The 18827-nt window shown below is 46.0% G+C and overlaps 1 protein-coding gene across 5 annotated transcripts in view; it reads right to left on the reverse strand.

The window, feature by feature from the left end:
• Window positions 1-15513, reverse strand: part of Fndc3b (fibronectin type III domain containing 3B) — a 306006-nt gene extending 290493 nt beyond the window's left edge. For 2 of the 5 annotated variants that reach the window (XM_063281559.1, XM_006232215.5), the window contains exon 1: window positions 15375-15513. The gene's annotated coding sequence lies outside the window, so the exon portion shown is untranslated. Of the gene's footprint in view, window positions 1-13383; window positions 14481-14596; window positions 14761-15374 lie in introns of those variants that run through there. The other 3 variants (XM_039101977.2, XM_006232216.5, XM_063281557.1) reach the window with 3 other exon arrangements.
• Between the last annotated feature and the right edge of the window lie 3314 nt (window positions 15514-18827).

Consider the following 18827-nt stretch of genomic DNA (forward strand, 5'->3'; position numbering starts at 1 on the left):
TCAGAAATGCCCTCCCCACCCATCCCACCCCCACCCACAGTGCCTCCTCCTCACTTGGAGCCCCCACTACCTCACTAACACAAACGGCTCAGGAGTCAGGAAGACAAGGACACGGGAGGAGTCACAGCCCCGAGGAAGGCTGATGCGCAGACCAGATGGTTAAAACAACTAAACTGCTGAGGTAACTACCGTCCCATGTGGCCTGCTCCTCAGCAATCTCTGAGGGCCCAGGGCCAAGGATAAAAGAACAGGATGGCAGCCATCGCCTTGTGAGCAGGTGACAACCTGAAGCAGTCCTCCTGACAGAGCAGACACGGACTCGACAACAGGCCCTCACGCCCCAACCCTCCAGGGCACTCCGGCTCAGCCAGCGACTACAAATCATTGAAGTTAGGGTTTCTCCTCTTACCAAAGCACAGATTCCAAGCTAGGTAAGTAATTTCCCATTTCCCCCAAGTTTGAAAACTATGATTTATACACCAGGGCTCAAGAATGCCAAAGAGACCGTTTCCCTAAAAAGATGTTTCCTTTCGATCTAACGTTATCGTACAGTTTAACTATCTAGAACATCACTGTATATTTTCCTTCATGAAAAAAATGCATGCGTTCGTTGACCATGATTTCTTGAAAAATGTTACAAAAGACTAGAAATGGAAAGTACTGAAGACATACAAATACCTCCGCCGGTTTCATGGCTCTGTTTTAGGGGAAAAGAGACCAAGTTCTTGGTTCACCTTCCAAGCACCTGAGAGCAGCACAGAACTGTCATTCTGCTAAACTGACCGATGACTCGGTGAATGGGAAAATGGCGTCACACACGAAGTGCAATAGGAACAAACTCACTCACCTTGGCTGACGCCACATCCTTCCTCAAGCACCTGCCTACGTGCCAAGTCCATGCCCACTATCCCAGCTTCTTAAATTAGCAAAGGCAAACTCTGCCAAAAAAGGAAGTGAATGGCAATCACTTGGGACCCAAAGACTATAATCAAGAGAGAGAAACCAGAAGACTCCATACTAGAGATGCTGACTGGAGTCCTCTCTTCTTTCCTAACCATGTGCTATGTCCTGGAGGATTTAAATAAGCTTTTAAAACTGTTTCTTTTTATTTCATTCACATTGGTGTTTTGCCTGCATGTATGTCTGGGTGAGGGTATTGGATCCCCTGGAACTGGAGTTGCAGACAGTTGTACCATTTGGATGGTGGGAATTAAAACTAGGTCCTCTGGAAGAGCCATCTTCCAGCCCTTAAATAAGCAGCTAAGAAGTATGAAGTAATTTAAAAGAATCAGAAGGTGATACATAAATAGAAAGCACCCCGTTTCCATGTGGACCTCAAATCTAAGAGGTAAATGAGAAAGGCTAAAAGTCTTGCATTCTAAGATCTCTCAGATTCCACAGGTACCGCTAGTATCTAAGGACACAAGATGGGCAACAAAGCAGGTTAAAATTATGTCCAGAAACCAAACAAACTGTCTCTTCAACAGCGATGAAATACTATCTATGTCAATTTTATATACTGCTAAATATAGCCTGAAGTAAAATGTAAGCGTCAAAACTTGTTAATATATTTCTTCCACCATTATCACAGACTTCTCTTTGGAAAAAAAAAAGATTTCTAAGAATGAACTTAGTTTCTAAAAGACTATGATTTCATAATAATTTCCTCAAATATGAGTGTAGAGGGCAGAGTTCTGTGGTGTGCACCTGTAATCTTAGTACTGAAGAGTCAAGAGGATCACTGTAAACTTGAAGCCAATCTGGTCTGTACAGTGAGTTGCAGGACTACATAGCCAGGTTTAGTGCAAAACAAGGTGTTGGGGGGGGGGGGTGTTCAGATGCACAAGCAAATTTTTGATGTCTCTTACCCAAAATTAATTAACTAAATCTTCACCTGTAGGTGACAGTGGCAAAGCATTTGAGAAACGAGCCCAGGTGACCAAAAACAAATAGACAAGAGGAACTGGAGAGAAGGCTCAGTGGGCAGTAGTGCTTCCCTGTAAGCATGAGGACTTGAGTTCAAATCTGCAGGCCCAGTTAAAAAGCCTGCTGAGGCCACAGGCTCCTGTCAGCACAGCACAATGGGAGGTGGGAAAGGAGGACTGCTGGGTTTGTGGCTGCCAAACCTGTCTCAAGAGCATAAGGCAGCCAGTGACAGGACTCTGGCTTCCACACCGGATACCATGTGCACACACATTCACAAATGAAACACTCTGCTCCTGGAGTTAAAATACATTTCTTTTCTTTATAGCTTGTGTGGAAAATGACTTGATACAAGTTAAACTCTCTCACACATTAACGTTTCTTCCTGTTATCATGAAGGATGTACGACCAACCACTCCAGCCTGGCAGTTAAGACGAGTGTCCTCTGAAGAGAGGACCCAAAGGCAGCACAGCTTTAGGGCATACTTCTGTGGGGTGCCACCTGTGTCAGCATACACAGCCCAACGGGAAAGGGATCAGAACCATTCTCACCCATGCAGGACAGCCATGGCCTTTTGTACCATGATCGGGTCCCTGTAAAGGAGCATGAAAATATCCTTGGTGGCGATCTTCACAGGCTCTCTGTGCACATAAACTTTACAAGGACAGGAGCCAGCAAGGCCTCACTTCAGACTCTTGTCCTTACCTCACCTCCCATGAACTCACTTTCTAAAGATGGAGTAGAGAGCTAAGTGACTTCTAACAAAGGAAGCATTTAAGGCTATACCAGCATGCCAGGGTTCGCCTTGGCTGTCCAGGAAAGTAAGACTCCAGGCTCCAGGCTCCAGGATCCTTCTTAAGGCCACCTTTAATTAACTGCAGGAGCCTCTCTCCAGCAATAAGGAGTCCTGTATGGCCCATAGCTGCTTTGGTACAACCAACATCACCACACGGTTCACGGTAAAAACAGACAGGTCAGTTATTGGAATGTGTTTATTTTCCCAGTGGCAAATTAGGGGTGCAGCATCTCACTCCACAAAGCAGTTTAACTCAAAGACAAAGGTGAGCTTCATGAGAGTGAGGAGTCTCTCCAGGGTAGCATGAGACACGTCTGCATGCTGGGCTGCTTCCCCAGCACCTCTTCAAGCAGCTGCCTCTGTCCTCACCAGTGCCTTACAGACGGCTTTCTGGGAAGCCCACTTCTGTCCTCCCCATTCTCTCTGCCTAAACTTAAGTTGGTATTACAGAAAGCAACTCAGAAAAAACATCTCTCTCTTGGGAGAGCTCCAGAATAGTATTACTTTATTATACCAAAAATATAAATTTTAGGTTTCCAGGCAATAGACAAGTGAACACATGGGAGGCATTCAGTTTGGCTTGGCCTTAATACTCAGCTACCTGGGAACACAAACACACATTGTTCCAAGCCCAGAGAAACATGTAAAATTATAAATGTGGAACCAGGTATGTTTGCTTTGCTGGGATTACATGCCTCTTATCCCAATACCTCAGAGGCCAGAGGCTGAGGCAGAAGCATCAAGAGTCTGAAATTATCCCAGGCTATAAAGCAAGTTCTAAACCATCCTGAGCCATACGACAAACCTTGATTTAAAATATAAATAATAACAATAGTACACACATATACTATATAGTGCAATTATGAAATATGTAGATATTACATATGTACGTATATATGTGTGTATATATTATGTGATTATATATATGTAATATATGGTTATAATTTCTGAACTGGGTCCAGTAACAAGCAAAACCTATATAATCAAAGGCCACATTTTTAGCAAGCAGAAATTTTCTAAATCAGCAATCTGAGTTGGGGGAAAGTCAAAGTCAACAAAACTTCAGGAGAACACCTACGTGCGCACAAAAGATCTTTAATCTGATTAAATGCTTATTTCCCTGAGTGGGGGGTGGGGACTCAACAAACAACTAGGAAATCAAAATGTCTATAATTAGCAAGATTCTTCAGAAGAAAAATCCCAACTGAACCTGGGAATGCAGCGGTCCACATGCAGACCCTTGACTCAGGTTAAGTGCTTGCATGCAGCGCATGGGCCCTGGGTACCATCTTAGACCCACCAGGAAAAGAAGGGAGGAGAGGGAAGGGAAAGCCAATTGAAATCAGCAGGCACCCCTAGAGTCCAGAGAGACAATGAGACCATCTGGTTTCCCAAGACTAGAAGTCCAACAGTCAACAACCCTGAAGAGAACATGTTGTGGAAAGTTCTAGATGTTCAAGTTTGAGAAAACGATAGCATATCTAACATGACAGCACTGGAACACACTGGCCATAGCAAAGCCTAGGACATTTCCCTTGGTAATTCTTAAGCACACTGTGGCTGTTCTTCGTACTCTTCCTCAGTATAAGACCATGGCTCTAGCATCTTTTCCTGTTGCTTAGGAATTAGCTTTCCTCTTGAGAAAAAGGGTCACAAAACTGGCCAGCCATGGCGTAAACACTCATGTGGTGGCATTCGCCAAGCCACTTACATATATGGTAGTGTTTATATACTATATAGAGTATACAATTACGGTTATATATGGTTATAGTCGAGAGAAACTATACCCACTTAGAGAATGCACTTGCACACTACTGCCACACCCTATGAATTCACCATTTCCCAAGACTCAGAAATACGTGGGCAATGCCTGTGCAACAAACAGTAAGTAGGGGCTGACAGTCCCGACAGTGTTTGTATGAAAATGTAAGTCTTTCACGGCATTTTTTTATGTGTGGGTTTCAGTGTCATGAGTGTGTAATTTACTCATGACGATCAGGTTTCTTAGCACTCTCACCAACATGACTACTGGATGACTTGATGGAAATACCAATGTGTTTCTTAAAAGCAAACAGAGTGTCAAAGCTTCAGGAATACAACTGTACATCTCGATCTGAGTTCTCTGTGGCTCTCCATGCGTGGCAGGAAAAGTGTCTGTGTTTTACAGGGTCATATACACAAACAGGCTACTTGCTTCACGGAAGTACTGAGGCCTTTGTCATTCTCTGCCACTGGCATACCGCCTCCTCTTCACTAGAACTCAGTTAAAAGGGAGAGAGAACCTGGGAGCATTCAGTGGGTAGAGCTTACCTAGCAAGCACCAAGCCTTGCATTTGAGCCCCAAACAGTGTGTGTGATGCCCATGAACCATTTAATCTGAGCACTCAGGAGGTGAAAACAGGAGAATCAGGAGACCAGGGTCATCCCAAGCTACATGGCAACTAGAGGCCAACCTGGGCTATGTAGGTGACAGAAGAGTCTGTCCTACCAGATTACATGTTTCGTGTTTCTCATACTTCTTAAAATCGTCACCAAGTCCAGAAACGAGTTCACCATTGGATCACCTTTCAGCATGCACCCTCATAGGGTTCCATGACATATCTGAGTCCCTACTTTCTTCTTGATCAAAACCTCAGAATGAAGTAGCTGGCAACAGGATACTTCTGGTTGAATATTGTGATGAACTGCTAAAGTTTTCCACAGAAAATATACCATTTTACATGCCCATCAGCAACACACAAGCGTTCTTATCCAATGTATTTGTAAGCATTCTCCGACTCAATAATCCAGACTGTTACTTTAAAACAGAATTACTTTTTCTGAGATGAGAAAACATAGAATAGAAAAACCAGAGACATCAATATTTATCACTTTCATTATTCTCCTTGATTGATTTAAACAACAAAGGATAACAGTTGGCTTTAATTGCTGTCTACTATTAAGTGCTATGCAAGGAATCTAACAGAGGGTCTTGTACACAAGGAGAGTGCTGTATCTTACATACCCTCCAGGAACCCCTCAGAACACCTCTTAAAACATGAGAGAAAATGGAGCACAGATCCTAAAACTGTATTAAAGATTTTACACTCCTTTAAAGAGCTGGAAAGCTCAGGAGGCTTCATCTCTAATGGAAGAGCAACTGACGGCTGGTGGCTACCAGGAGCATCAGGTTGCCATAGGAGTGTGGCCCCTAGTAGGTCTGTCGTGGCCAGGGCATGCCATCATAGCCGTGCATTTGTACACACCAATAATAAGCTCAGTGGGGTAAATACACAGTAAATGTATGAACTGTTTTTGTTTTTTGAAGACAGGACTTTTCCGTATAGCCCTGGCTGTCTTGGAATTCTCTCTATAGTCCAGGCTAGCCTCCAACTCAGAGATTTGCCTACCTCTGCCTCCCAAGTGCTAGGGCTAAAGGCATGTGCTACCACTCCCAGAAAATAAATATTTTCTAAGTTGGTAGTCCTAGAGTAGACACGTTCTCAAACAAACAAACAAAAACCTTCAGGCTTGAGTGACGAATGTAAAATATACTGAGATGTCATTCTAGCTTGCTTTTCATGACTATGAGAAAACACTGACTAAAACCAACCAGAGGGAAGGGGTTGTTTAGCTTGTAGGTTACACCCTATCATGGAAAAAACCAAGACAGGTGCATAGAGACAAGAACTGAAACATGGAGGGCCTTTGCTGACTGGAGTTTCCAGGCTTATGTTCAGCTACCTTTCTTACAAACCCAGGACCACCAACCTAGGGAATGGTGCCACCTACAGTGGGCTGGGTCCGCCTTCCAGCCCGACTTCATAATTGTCAATCAATAAAATGCCTCACAGACAGGCCCACAAGCCACTCAATGAAGGCAATTCTTCAACTGAGGTTTCTCTTCCCAGGTGTGTTAAGTTGACGACCAAGATTAGTCATCACAGATGTGTTTAAAGATACTTGATTATTTCTGGTAAATTCCTCTAGTCACCAAGAATGTCTTCCTTTAGAAGAAATAGGAAAGGAGTACATGTCTAACCTATCTAAATATTTAATTCATGAATTCCTACATCTACACCCAAAGGCAGAGGTAGGAGCAAACGGGCAGCTCAAAGCAACAGTGGGGCTAGAGATGCAGCCCAGGGGGCAGAATGCCTGCTTATTAAACGAAAGATTGGCACACGCCTATAATTCAACCCTCAATTTCAGCACTTGGGAGGTGCGGGCAGGAGAAGCAGACATTCAAGACATCCTCGGCAGGTAGTGATGGAGGTCTAAATGAGACCCTGCCTCAGAAGACAAACAAAAGCAGTAGCATCCTTAAAGCCTTTAGGGGCCAACAAGATGGCTCAGGCCTGGAAAGGTGCTTGCCACTTAAGCCTTGTGACCTGAGTTCAGTCCCCCTGAGTTGATTTCCTCGCCTTACCAATATGCCATCAAGTACTTACAGATGAAGAGACATTCACAAGGGCAAAACAAGTGTCCCCAGAACACCAAAACCAACAAGGTGGCAGAGTTGTGCTCCACTTGGGGGTGGACAGGAAGGTGGGGTGCTGGCTGCTCTGGTTCACTCTGAATGCAAATACAGCTACAACTGCTGCCAGGTGCTGGTTCAAGTTCCTATGGGAGCACCAGGAAGAAGGCAGGTATTGTGACATCTACTGTGAACACCAACCTTCTAGGGTCCCCTGCTTCTCCACGGGTTCCCAACAGTGAGCCACGATCAGCCCACACTGTGATCTCTCACTGTTTCGAAGGGCACTAGTTTTCCCATCCTGCTAAAATGGTTTGTTCTCTTAATTAGATAAACATTACTCTGGTGATATATTTAAACTTTTGATATTTATACTAAAACCTTTTTTAAACATTATTTACTTAGAGCAGGGAGGGCTTGCATGTGTCATAGCAAACTTATAGGTCAGAGAATAACATATCAAGAGTCGGTTCTCACTCACCACTATGTAGGTCTTGGGGTTCAAATTCAGGTCATCAGGCTGCAAATGCCTTTACCAGACCAGCCATTTTGATGGCCCTAAAACCTTTACATTAGGCATAGGGTGGTCACTTGTCATTCTAGCTTTGCCTGCATAGTTACAAAGTTCTAATTAGCTGCAGCTAGACAAAGTACAATGAAGGTACATCTAACAAAGGTCTCTTTCCCAGAAGATGCAAAATCCAAGCACCTAACAGCTAAATTAAATCATTTGTTTCCTGGGGTTTCAGAGAGAGAGAGAGAGAGAGAGAGAGAGAGAGAGAGAGGGAGGGAGGGAGGGAGAGGGAGAGGGAGAGTGTGTAGGAGGAAGGGAGAGGTGTTGACACTGGGTGTGTCTTCCTCAATCACTCTCCACCTTATTGTTGAGACAGGGTCTCTCAGTGAACCGGTAGCTTGTGGATTCAGCTTGCGTGGTGACCAGCGAGCCGCTGGGCTCTTCCTCTCCGCACTCCTGCACTGCATTTACAGACTTGCCCCGTCCACAGCCTTTCACATGGACGCTGGGGTCCACACTCAGCTGGCAGCACAAGCACATTATTCTCTTTGTTGTCTCGCTGAAGGTATGCCGGTTTTACCACTTGTCAGATTTTGAAAGGGAAAGAAGAACTGGAGTGGCCACCAGCCTGCTTCAGGGGTTGGCTGGGAGTTTACTCTGTACAGTTGCTAAAAAGATGAGCCAAGCTGCTCTGCGTGTAAGAAGAAAAATGCTTTAAATGCTTTGCCTTTACCAAAAGAAAAAGAAGAAAGGAGAGCATTCCATTCACAAAGAACCGAGTCTCTCTGTCACTGTCTTCTGCATCAATAAGGGTATGAAATAAAGTTACACTCTCAGCTCAAATACAGTCATTTAACACAGACACTTTAAACACTGATACCAAAACCTCAACTCTCTTTGCTTTTAGCTCAACATCATCTCACAACACCCCCAATGCCCTCCAAAAACACATGCATGCACACATGTGAATGTGCAAACACACACACACACACACACACACACACAGAGAGAGAGAGAGAGAGAGAGAGAGAGAGAGAGAGAGAGAGAGATTTAGAAGTCACAGGGAGGATAAACACTATGGTCATGAAATCTAACCGGAGTTCCACTCAGGAGCTGTGCTGGAACTGACTATTGCCAAGAACATTAGAACTTATGAATGTGAAACCAACACATCTTAAACCGGTGCAGGGAAAAGAAATTCAAAGACTGATCTCTGCTCACAGGAGGAAACATCCTCACTGGCAGAAGGCTGTCCACAGGACCTCACAAGATGACAAGCTCCTCACCCTCCTATCCCACAGCTCCTGTCCCACATACCTCTGGTCTCCAAGGACTGATCCTTGTTACTAAATGTACTACAAAGAACTGTCACCCAGGTGAGCCACGACTTCACACTGGGTTCTCCTTGGCTGAACCTTGCAAAGGGGGTCAGGTAATCCCAAGCCACCCTCCTGTGCTCAGTCTGACAGAGTGCTTCCGTCTAGCCACCAGGATCCAAGCATGTTCCACACACACCCCCACCCCAAAGCACTGCTCACCACCTGCTTCAGGGTTGACTCAAGGCCTCTGTTTATTCTACTTTATTCATTCAGACACCAGAGTGTAAACTGAAGAACAAAGCCGCCCCTCACCACCCACACATTCCCGACAGTAAAGAGCGAAGGTCTACCTGGAAACAGAGTTCTACCAGGAACACTCTGAAGCTCTAGTACACTGACCTCAACGTGAAGAATAGCAATGGTGTCTCCACTGTGCAAAGTGGGGAGGCTGCAGGGATTGGCCAGCCCTGAAAACAAGACGATGTTCTCAGCTGCAAGTGTTGAAAGCTCAAATAAGAGGCTCAGATAACACAAGGACTAAAGCCCTGCCTGTCATTCCGTCTTGGAATCTCTTCTCAGAAACTGCACTTCTGCTTCATCTCGACAATGACCCTGGACTGAGAAAGCCACACTGGCCTGCCCATGCATTCAACAATCTGGTCCAGCCAAAACCCACCTTGCCGAAACGCACAGGGAGGGCGACTTAGCGGCAGGACCTATCCCACTGTTAATGAGGAGTAAATAGGAAACATCTAAGCTTTAAGTTTTATTTACTGACCACAAAAGGGAAAGTAAATGATTTTCAAACTGTCTCAGCACAAATCCATGGCCTCTAAAACATGCAAATAACACAGGGCCAGCTCCAATTGAAACTCTGTCATAATAACAACTGCTGAATTTATGTAACGCTTTGTCAAACCTTTTTAAAGACACAGACTAATGGGTGCGATAATTGTTTTAAAAGATACACATGAATTGTATTCTCCTTATACTAAGATGAAAAAAAAAAAAAAAAAAACAAGTTGAGAGGTTTAAAAGTTTGCCCGAGACACAGAGATGCAAAGGAAAATGATTCCTTGACAAACTAACTATGTTTGCTGACACAAAACTCCTGCTAAGATTCAGCCCTTAATCTTTGCCTGTCAATCCATGGCTTCAAGATTACTGTAAGTCTCTCACTTATATCTTGATGTCCTAACAAATTGAACCATGCATATATCATGGTTAAATCTTGTTTCCATATTTGGCACACTCCCTAGGACACTATAATTCTATTTATAACACAGTTCTTTATCCTGATTCTGTGAACATAGTGAAATGCTCCCCACGGCCAGGAGTGGGTATGAACAAGACATTCAAACAGCCGAATGTTCTCATTAACCAATGCCTTGCCTGTGGTTGAATTTATAACTTTCCAATAGCTGGAGGCAACGTGATTTATATTCACACTAAAAATAATACTGCAATTTAAAACTGATTCATTGCTGTAAGTCTCTGGGATTCTACTGTGTTCTAGAGCCACAATTATGACCTGTGATTACCCCTGCAACTCGGAAGGACACACACGCATTCAGGTATCTTTATAGTGAACACGGAAGTTGTTTCTTAAAAAATCTTAAGAAAGTGTGGGCTGAAAAAGCTGTCTCAGGAGCTAAGAGCTTGCACAGCTCCTATGAAGGACAGAGTTCAGTTCCCAGCACTAACCGGGACAGTTCACAACCTGTAACTCCAGCTGCAGGAAACCTTACACCTCTGGCCTCCAAGAGTGCCTGAACTCACACCAGCCGGCCCACACAGTTATACACATAATTAAAAATAAATTTCCTTTTAAATTCTAATAAAAACACATTATTTCTCATTTGTCTTTCCCTAAACCATTTGAGAAACGAGCCCAAGTGACTACACAAATAGACAAGAGGACTGGGAGAGAAAGCTCAGTGGGCAGGAGTGCTTCCCTGTAAGCATGAGGACTTGAGTTCGAATCCCCAGGCCCAGTTAAAAAGCCTGCTGTGGCCACAGGCTCCTGTCAGCACAGCACAATGAGAGGTAGGAAAGGAGGACTGCTGGGTTTGTGGCTGCCAAACCAGCTCTGTCTCAAGAGAATAAGGCAGACGGTGACAGAAAGGACTCTGGCTTCCACACCGGATACAATGTGCACACACATTCACAAGTGAAACACTCTGCTCCTGGAGTTAAAATATATTTCTTTTCTTTATAGCTTATGTGGAAAAATGGCTTGACACAAATTAAATACTCTTATACATTAATCTTCCTGGTGGGGTGAGGTATCAAGGGTGCCCATCCCCATGTCTGCCACTGCCACCCTCCCCTTACACTCAGAACAAAAAAGAAAGGTTCTGGGTTATCTGCAGATAGAATCCAGTCAGATGGATGCTCTTGGATTTTCACTCTCTCATAGGAGATCTGGAAGTTTTTGGAATTTTTTTGACCAAATGAAACTCAAAAATGTAGCAGATGTTAATTAAATCCATTTATCAAAATTTTTTTTCTAAGCCTTTCCTCATTGCAAAGGGTCATTCCTGCTGGTTTAGTCTAGCACAATTTGTGAATAAGTCTAACATTTAATAATTGATTTGGTCGGAGAGTGCTACATCTCACTATACAGAATATATATATATATATATATATATATATATATATATATATATATATATATATATTCCAGCTCTTGCCTGGCGCTCCCTATGTAGACCAGGCTTGCCTCAAACTTACAGGATCCATTTCCTTTCCCTGGCTCCTGAGTACTGGGAGTAAAGGCATGCCCCAGTACACCCTGCCTGATGATTTAATTTTATACTTTGATAGCAAGACTACTTAAATTCTTCAGAAGATTGCTGTACGTGCACAAAGACAACCTCAGAGAAAAGTCACTTTGAAAGAAGAGCATATGAGCAGGTGGTGTGGATGCGAAGGGTGTGGTTTTGTTCCTTCCAACTCCATAAACGGCTTCATCTTGCTTCCTCTTTGGGGAGGGAGGGGTGAGACAGGGTCTCTGTAGACAAACTGACCTGGAATGTACTATGTAAGCCAGGCTGGCATCTCCTGATCTTCCTTCGATTACAGGTGTGAGCCACCATGCCTGGCTAGCACGCTCCTTTATTACGCAGGATGCCAGGAAGAATTGGCTCCTTTACCAGCAATTCCAAGTACATCTATTCCAACTAAATCGCTAAGCTGAAGGTCTGCCCATCAGTGCTGACTGTGACAGATGCGCACCTTAAAATGTAAGTGGCTAACTTTCCACTCTGTTTGGAAAAGCGGACTGAGGCAAACCTACCCTAGACTTAGAATACGAGTTCAAGAGCTGAGCTGAGGCTCTAGCACCGTAGGAGAGTATTTGCTTCCAGCCTACAAAAGGCCATAGGTTCAATGCCAAGCACCCCCCAAAGGAAAGAAAATAGACCTAAAACATCTTCTGATTGTAAAGAAAGGACAACTGGTGAATCAAAATACCTCTCAGTAGAAGGTTAACAGACCTGGGGATCTGAAAGTTCTGTGTTTGGAATTTAAATTTAAAATAATTTGGAAAAAAAATAAAATTCAAACAACAGTTGAGTCACAGAGCCACATTTCAAACACATGATTACGGGTGCTTCCTGGTTGCAGTATGACAGTCTAGACAGAATCATGTCCACCCCTGGAGATAATACTGCATGTTATTCTGAATTTCTGGTACCTTGATTTCTGTGAACTTAGATGCCCCTGTTTATAAAATGTACATCTACTGCAACTGAAATCAAAATATTCAAAATTTAATCAAATAATGTATAAACAGCAAAATCAGGTTTATCTAAGAAGGGATATACTATTAGTACAATAACGGACAGGCATGTGGCTCATACCTGTCACCTAGCATCCAGGAGGCTGAGGCAGGCGGCCAGTCCAAGCCTGTCTCAAAATACCACACAGCAAAAAAAATCTGAAGGTGCAATTCCGTATTTTGTTCTATGACCCTTCCCTGGGGACCATGGAAGTTTTGAGAGTTGGGCCGAAGGGGCACAAATGCCAACTGAACAACCAGGAGAGTTCCCTGTGCTCGCCCTCCACATTCCTTTAGAAGCCCCAGAGGACAGGCTCCTCCAAACAGCCCATGCTGTGACCACATCTATTTTTAAAGGGCCTTAAAAGATTACCAAAATGTCTTTCTCGAACTGTATAAACCGTCATTAGATACCGCAAGCCCCCAGCCTACAGGATCTCGACATGCTAACAGATGCTAAAGGAACACGATTCTTGTCCAAAACGAAGGCTTTTCCTCACAAGCATCAAAATAAAATGCTTCAAAAGCACATGGAAGTTTCAGAACAATACTAAGACAGCAACCTGTTAAAACAACAATCGATGAGGCCTCACTTTTAGCCAGGCTGCGTACAGATCTCCAAGGTCTCAGAATGAACTCCTCTTGGCCCTCCTGGCCAGAAGCATGCCCAGGGACTTTACCCTCTTCAACAGCTGCTCCTAGGGAGCCAGGAAATTTACTGAATCCAGTCTTTACTGCATCCACGGTCAGCCTCCAGTGAGGAGTGAACGAACAGCCCCCACAGAAGTCACAAAACCAGGTCAGAGTTGCTATGCGCTGTGTGGCATAACTCGCGTTCCCAGGGTCCCTGCCTAACTTGGAGATGCAGGAGCACCAGGAACTCAGATCTGAACAGAGCAGTAAAATTTTGCTCAAAACCTGAATTTCTTTTGTATTGTTGTTTTAAAAAAAGAATGTTATTGCAGAATGGGTTCCTTTTCTTCCGGGTCTGTCTGCTCCTACTGACTCTGCCACAACCAGGGTGCCTCCCCTTTCCCAATGCCCCACCTCTTGCCACATTTATAAAAAAGAAAAAAAAAAAAAAGTGGCACATTCCCTCTCCCCTAGCTTCTCCTAGTAAGGCCTGGAAACTGGAGGAAATTCAAATCAAATTAGTTGCACATTAAAAAATAAACAGACAAGCAATCAAGGGTGCCCACCCAACAAAAGCCCTCACCAGTTCCAAAATATGATTAAGCCTGGGAGGGAAGAGGGGGAGGGGGACTAGCCGGGATGGAGATAAACGTGTGCATTTTTGGCCCCAGCGTCAGCCTCATCGTGGCCAAATTCTACATTTTGTTTAAAGAAAACGCTGGGCCTGAGAGAAAAGAAAATAAAAAGTTGTAACTTTTAAGGAAGTCTGCAATCCGCACTGTCTGGATAAAATGCCAGTGCTTCCTTCGTCTGGGATCGCCGGGTGGGAGCCGAGATTCGAAAAATCTCCAACCCCAGCGGCTCACTCCGGGAAGGCGCCCGGCCAGCGGCGCCGCCCGGCGGCCCGGCCAGGTCTCTCGGGACGCTCGCAGAGTCCCCCCAGGCTCCCGCGGCCAGGCGCTGAGGACGCTAAGCGGGCATGGCCCCGGGCCCCGCTTTCCGCGAGGGCTGACAGGCCCTTCCCACGGCGGCTCGTTTCTGCCTGCCATCCGAAACAGACGGTCCCCGCGGCCCGCCCAGCCCGCCCGCCGCCTCCGGGCGCGGATTCCACCCGCTGGGTCCCTGGGCCGCCCTACCCCCGGCAGGGGCGCCCCTCGAGCCTGACCGACTGACCCGCGCTCCGCTGGCCCACACGCACCGGGTCGTCCTCTGCTTCCCGCCGCGCCCCGATCCCCCGCCCGAGCCTGCAGTCGCCTGGCTCGCCGAGTCCAGCCGCGGCCGCCGGTTCCCGCCCCCAGCCCGGGGGGAGCCCAGGGGGCAGGACGGGGAGGGAGGACGTGGCGCGCAGAGGTGGCCAGAGGCGGGCGGGGAGTGTCCCCAAGAGGCCCTGGCGGGGGCGGGGGCGGGGGCGACCGGTCATCCAGGGACCCTCCCCGCGAGCAACCCGGGTCCCGGGTCCCAGCCCGGCACCCCCGAGGGGGCCGAGGCAGCCCCGACTCCCAGCTCTGCGCGCACGCATGCCCTCCTCCCTCCACCATATGGAAATCTACAGCCTCCCAAAGTGACACGTCGAAGATTCCTCGGCCTGGCCGCGCGCCCTCCCCCTCCCGGGCAGCGGTCCGGCCGCGGGGATCTGGGCGGGGGAGCGGATTCCTCGGAGCGACTACCCGGGGAGGAGGGGAACTCCGAGCCCCGCATCCTCCGCTTTCTTCCCCGGCAAGCGGGGGCAGGAGGGGCCGCCCCCTACCCGGCCGGGAGCTTCAGTCAGCCCAGCGGTCGCGGAGCGACCGGGACTCCGCAGCTAAGTTTTCCTCGGGCATCCCCGAGTGCTCCGGGGCCGGGAGCGCACTCGAGCGGACTCGGTGTCCGGCCCGGGCTCCGAAGCGCAGGGACCCGAGAGCGACTGTGGGTGGCAAGTCCCCCTGCAGCCCGCCGCTCTCGCACGCCTTACCTCCCCTCAGGCTGAAACGGGGCTCCGGGCGCCGGCAATCCGGGTCGCCCACGCCGTCCCAGCCAGCCGCCCGCCGGATCCCCGCCGCCCCCTGCGCCGCTCTCGCCGCTCCCGCCGCTGCTCTCCGCCGCCTCCTCGGGCCGCCGCCGCTGCTCAAATAACTACCAGGAGGGTTTGATGGGGGATTCCGCCATGTCAATGATGTCGGGACCACATGGGGATTCGGGCCCCGCCCACTGCCGTAAGCCTCCCAGTACACGCGCAGCTGCAAGTGCAAGCTCGCTGTAACTTGGAGAGGCCTCCCTTTTCCCCTAAGCCACGCCAGGCTACACACAGCGGGACTTCTCTAATCTGAGCTGAAGAGAGCTAGGAGATTCCTAATGAGATTCTGAAGGTGGAATCATCACTATAAATGCAGTATTTGCTCAGTAATTATTAAAGCTGTCTTGTTATTTTTCACTTATAATACATGTTTCCTCTTCCAGCTGTAAATCCCAGAAGAATCTGTCAGTGATTTTTGTCACTCTTTTAACTTCCCAGCATTTTGCCTAAGCAAACTTTATGACACCAAAATATAAATGTCTATTTTTCCCTTTCAGTTGCGGGTAGGCACATTTACTTGCAAGAATAAAGACTGGTTCATTTTAGTTTTTATTAATATTTAGCTTGGGCATACTTTATTGCTGTTGTATGCGTGAATGTGTGTGTGACCTCAGGTACACACATGCCATGGCTTTGTGTGGGTAAGAAACTTAAAAGTTCCTGTTTGCCTTACACGGGTTCTGGGAATCCAATTGTGGTTGTCAGGCTTGGAGGGCGAGGGCCTTAACACACTGATCTGTCGTGTTGACCCTAAAGACTATTTCTTGTTTATCTGGATTGTATATATCAAATGCAAGAGGATCCACTAGCTGTTGATTGTGTATGAATTAAATATGTACTACATTCCTGTTATATAGGCTCTGTCAAAGGTTAAGGGCCTGTGCCATACTGCCCACAAATAGAAAAATGTTTCTGGAGGCAGGGATATTAGATCAAATAAATAACTCTCCTCTATTACTTAGGTATCCTGTATAACTTCACCAGCATTTACAATTATAGTGTTCCACTAAGACCAAAAAGGACCTGTCACTCTGATTGGCTTTAAAAAAAAAAAACTAACAGGAAATACTACTTTATTAAAGCCCAAGGAAAGATATGAACCCTAACAAATGGTTCTTTTCCTTGTGGGATTTACAATTCTCTTTTGTGTTTAAGATATTGAGTATGGGGGTCTGGAGAGATGGCTCGGTGGTTAAGACACTGACTGCTCTTCCAGAGGAACTGAGTTCAATTCCCAGGAACCACATGGTGGCTCACAACCATCTGCAATGGGATCCAATGCCCTCTTCTGGTGTGTCTGAAGAGAACAACAGTGTATCACATACATGAAATAAATAAATCTTTTAGAAAAAAAAAAGATAATACAGACAAGCTGAACCCTCTCTCTACAATGACTCTTTTCATGTCAATGTCCCCAAAGGGTTCTTGTAAACTACAAATAATCCTAGATCTTAACCCTATCTGGAAAGGAAACATGCTTTCAAAGCAGTGGTTTCCCCAGTGCCCACAGAGCTGGACTCCCATGCTTCAAGCTCTGGCTGTGCAGTCTAGGTTTGGATTAAGGCTCTGTCTTCCCCTAGGCTTGCCTTTCAGCCTACTTTAACTCCCCAGGCTCCCAGAGACATTCCTGACCCCTGTACATGCCTTCTTCTTCCTCTCTGTCCAAGGTCATCTTACTCATCCCAACTTGGCCCCTCCCAGCCTCTGGCCCGTAGCTGTTTCCTCCTTAATTATTTTCCGTTCTCATATTGCTCAGAAGCTGTCATTTGTCCATTCCACTTGGCTGAGGGCTGTTCATTTCTTTTTCTCTATATCAACCTAGAACTGTCCTTTGAATGTAGAGCCGCTGCCCCCCTTTTGATGGCTATATTGATTGTAAAGCATGTGGGAAAACTTGAAGGACTAAATAAATGTGCAGAGGAAGAAAGGTTAAATCCAGGTATAAAGGACAAGCTAGCAAAGAAGATCAGAGCAGACAAGATACACAAGTGGACAGACATTTCTGCCTATTTCTCCCAGCAGATCTATTGGATTTCTCTTTCTTGAGAAGAGTCATTGTAGCCAGGTGTTGTGACGCCTTCCTAGTAACCCATCTAGAAGCTGAGAGAGGAGATCATCAGTCTGAGGCCAGCTGAAAAATAAGGGCTTGTCTCAAATCTCAGCTCTCAAGAAGAATCAATGCACACATGATGTGCTAACTTAAAAATGCTTGTCGGTATCTATGGTCTCCCTGTTTTAGGCAGCCTCTTAGCCCAACCTCTGAGACCAGTTTAGTACTAGAAAAGAAACATAGTAAAAGCTTGTAAAACATAGCAAATACATGTACACTGTGTGTAAGGAAAAGCAGAGTGTCCTAACCACACACAAGTTACTAATGGCCCCTGAGCCTGAATTTTCTTATAAAATGATGCCATTGTTTCCTGCTAAAATCACAATCTCCAGCACCTGATAATAAATAAATATTAATTCATCCTTGAATGAATGACCAAGCGAATGAAGTCATCTCTCCTAGAGCTGTTAATGAGACAGAAAAAATAGAAGCTTCAAAGAAAAAGACAGACTTTTGATCAAGGCTCCTGACTACTGAGGGAGTTAACTTTCATACAATGGGAAACATTGGGTTTATTGAGGCATGAACGGATGGAAATGGGTTTCCAGGTTGATTGTTTTCACAGTGGGATATCAAACAAAGTGCCAACGAGAGAGGCCGATTCTGAACCTAGTTGGGAAATGATGAAGACTGGGTCCAGAGTCATGTTTCCGGAAATGGGAAGAAGGGCCTCAAGCCAGAGCGATCAGATAGATCCACTACCAAGTGTCAGCCATCTGGGGCCCCTGCCCTGCATTCCAAATTATGAAACCATGCTTACAGTTAGGTTGATGCTCCAGAGGAGGTTAGGTTTTACTTAAATCCAAAAATAGTGTCCAAATGAAGATGCTTCAAAATTAAGATGATAACACAGTACCCAGGTTGTGAAACATTCTGTCACCACATGGAGAGGGTTGGTTACCTCACACAAAGCAACAGGAAGCAAAGTTAGACTTCTCTGGTCTGGATTTACATAGTAACAAAAGGTAAGCAACACTGACCTAAGGGGAAACAGGAAGGGTATAGCCTTGCACCTCTGTGATCTGCAGCTTTTGGACCTGGGAGGCTTTTAAAGGTGGATGTGGCTAAGATACCCAGCTTCCTACAAGCCAGGCTGTTGCCCAGCCTCAGCATCCTTCCTCCCAGGGTAGCTGAGGCTACCGCATAGGCAGGCACAGGCTTGCTCTCATTTTGAAACCTGATCTTAGCTTCAGATAGAAAACATTATACAATTTAGAACCAGAACTGGTGTCCACTTTTGG

This window comes from Rattus norvegicus, chromosome 2, assembly GCF_036323735.1.
Source record: "Rattus norvegicus strain BN/NHsdMcwi chromosome 2, GRCr8, whole genome shotgun sequence".
NCBI lineage: Eukaryota > Metazoa > Chordata > Mammalia > Rodentia > Muridae > Rattus > Rattus norvegicus.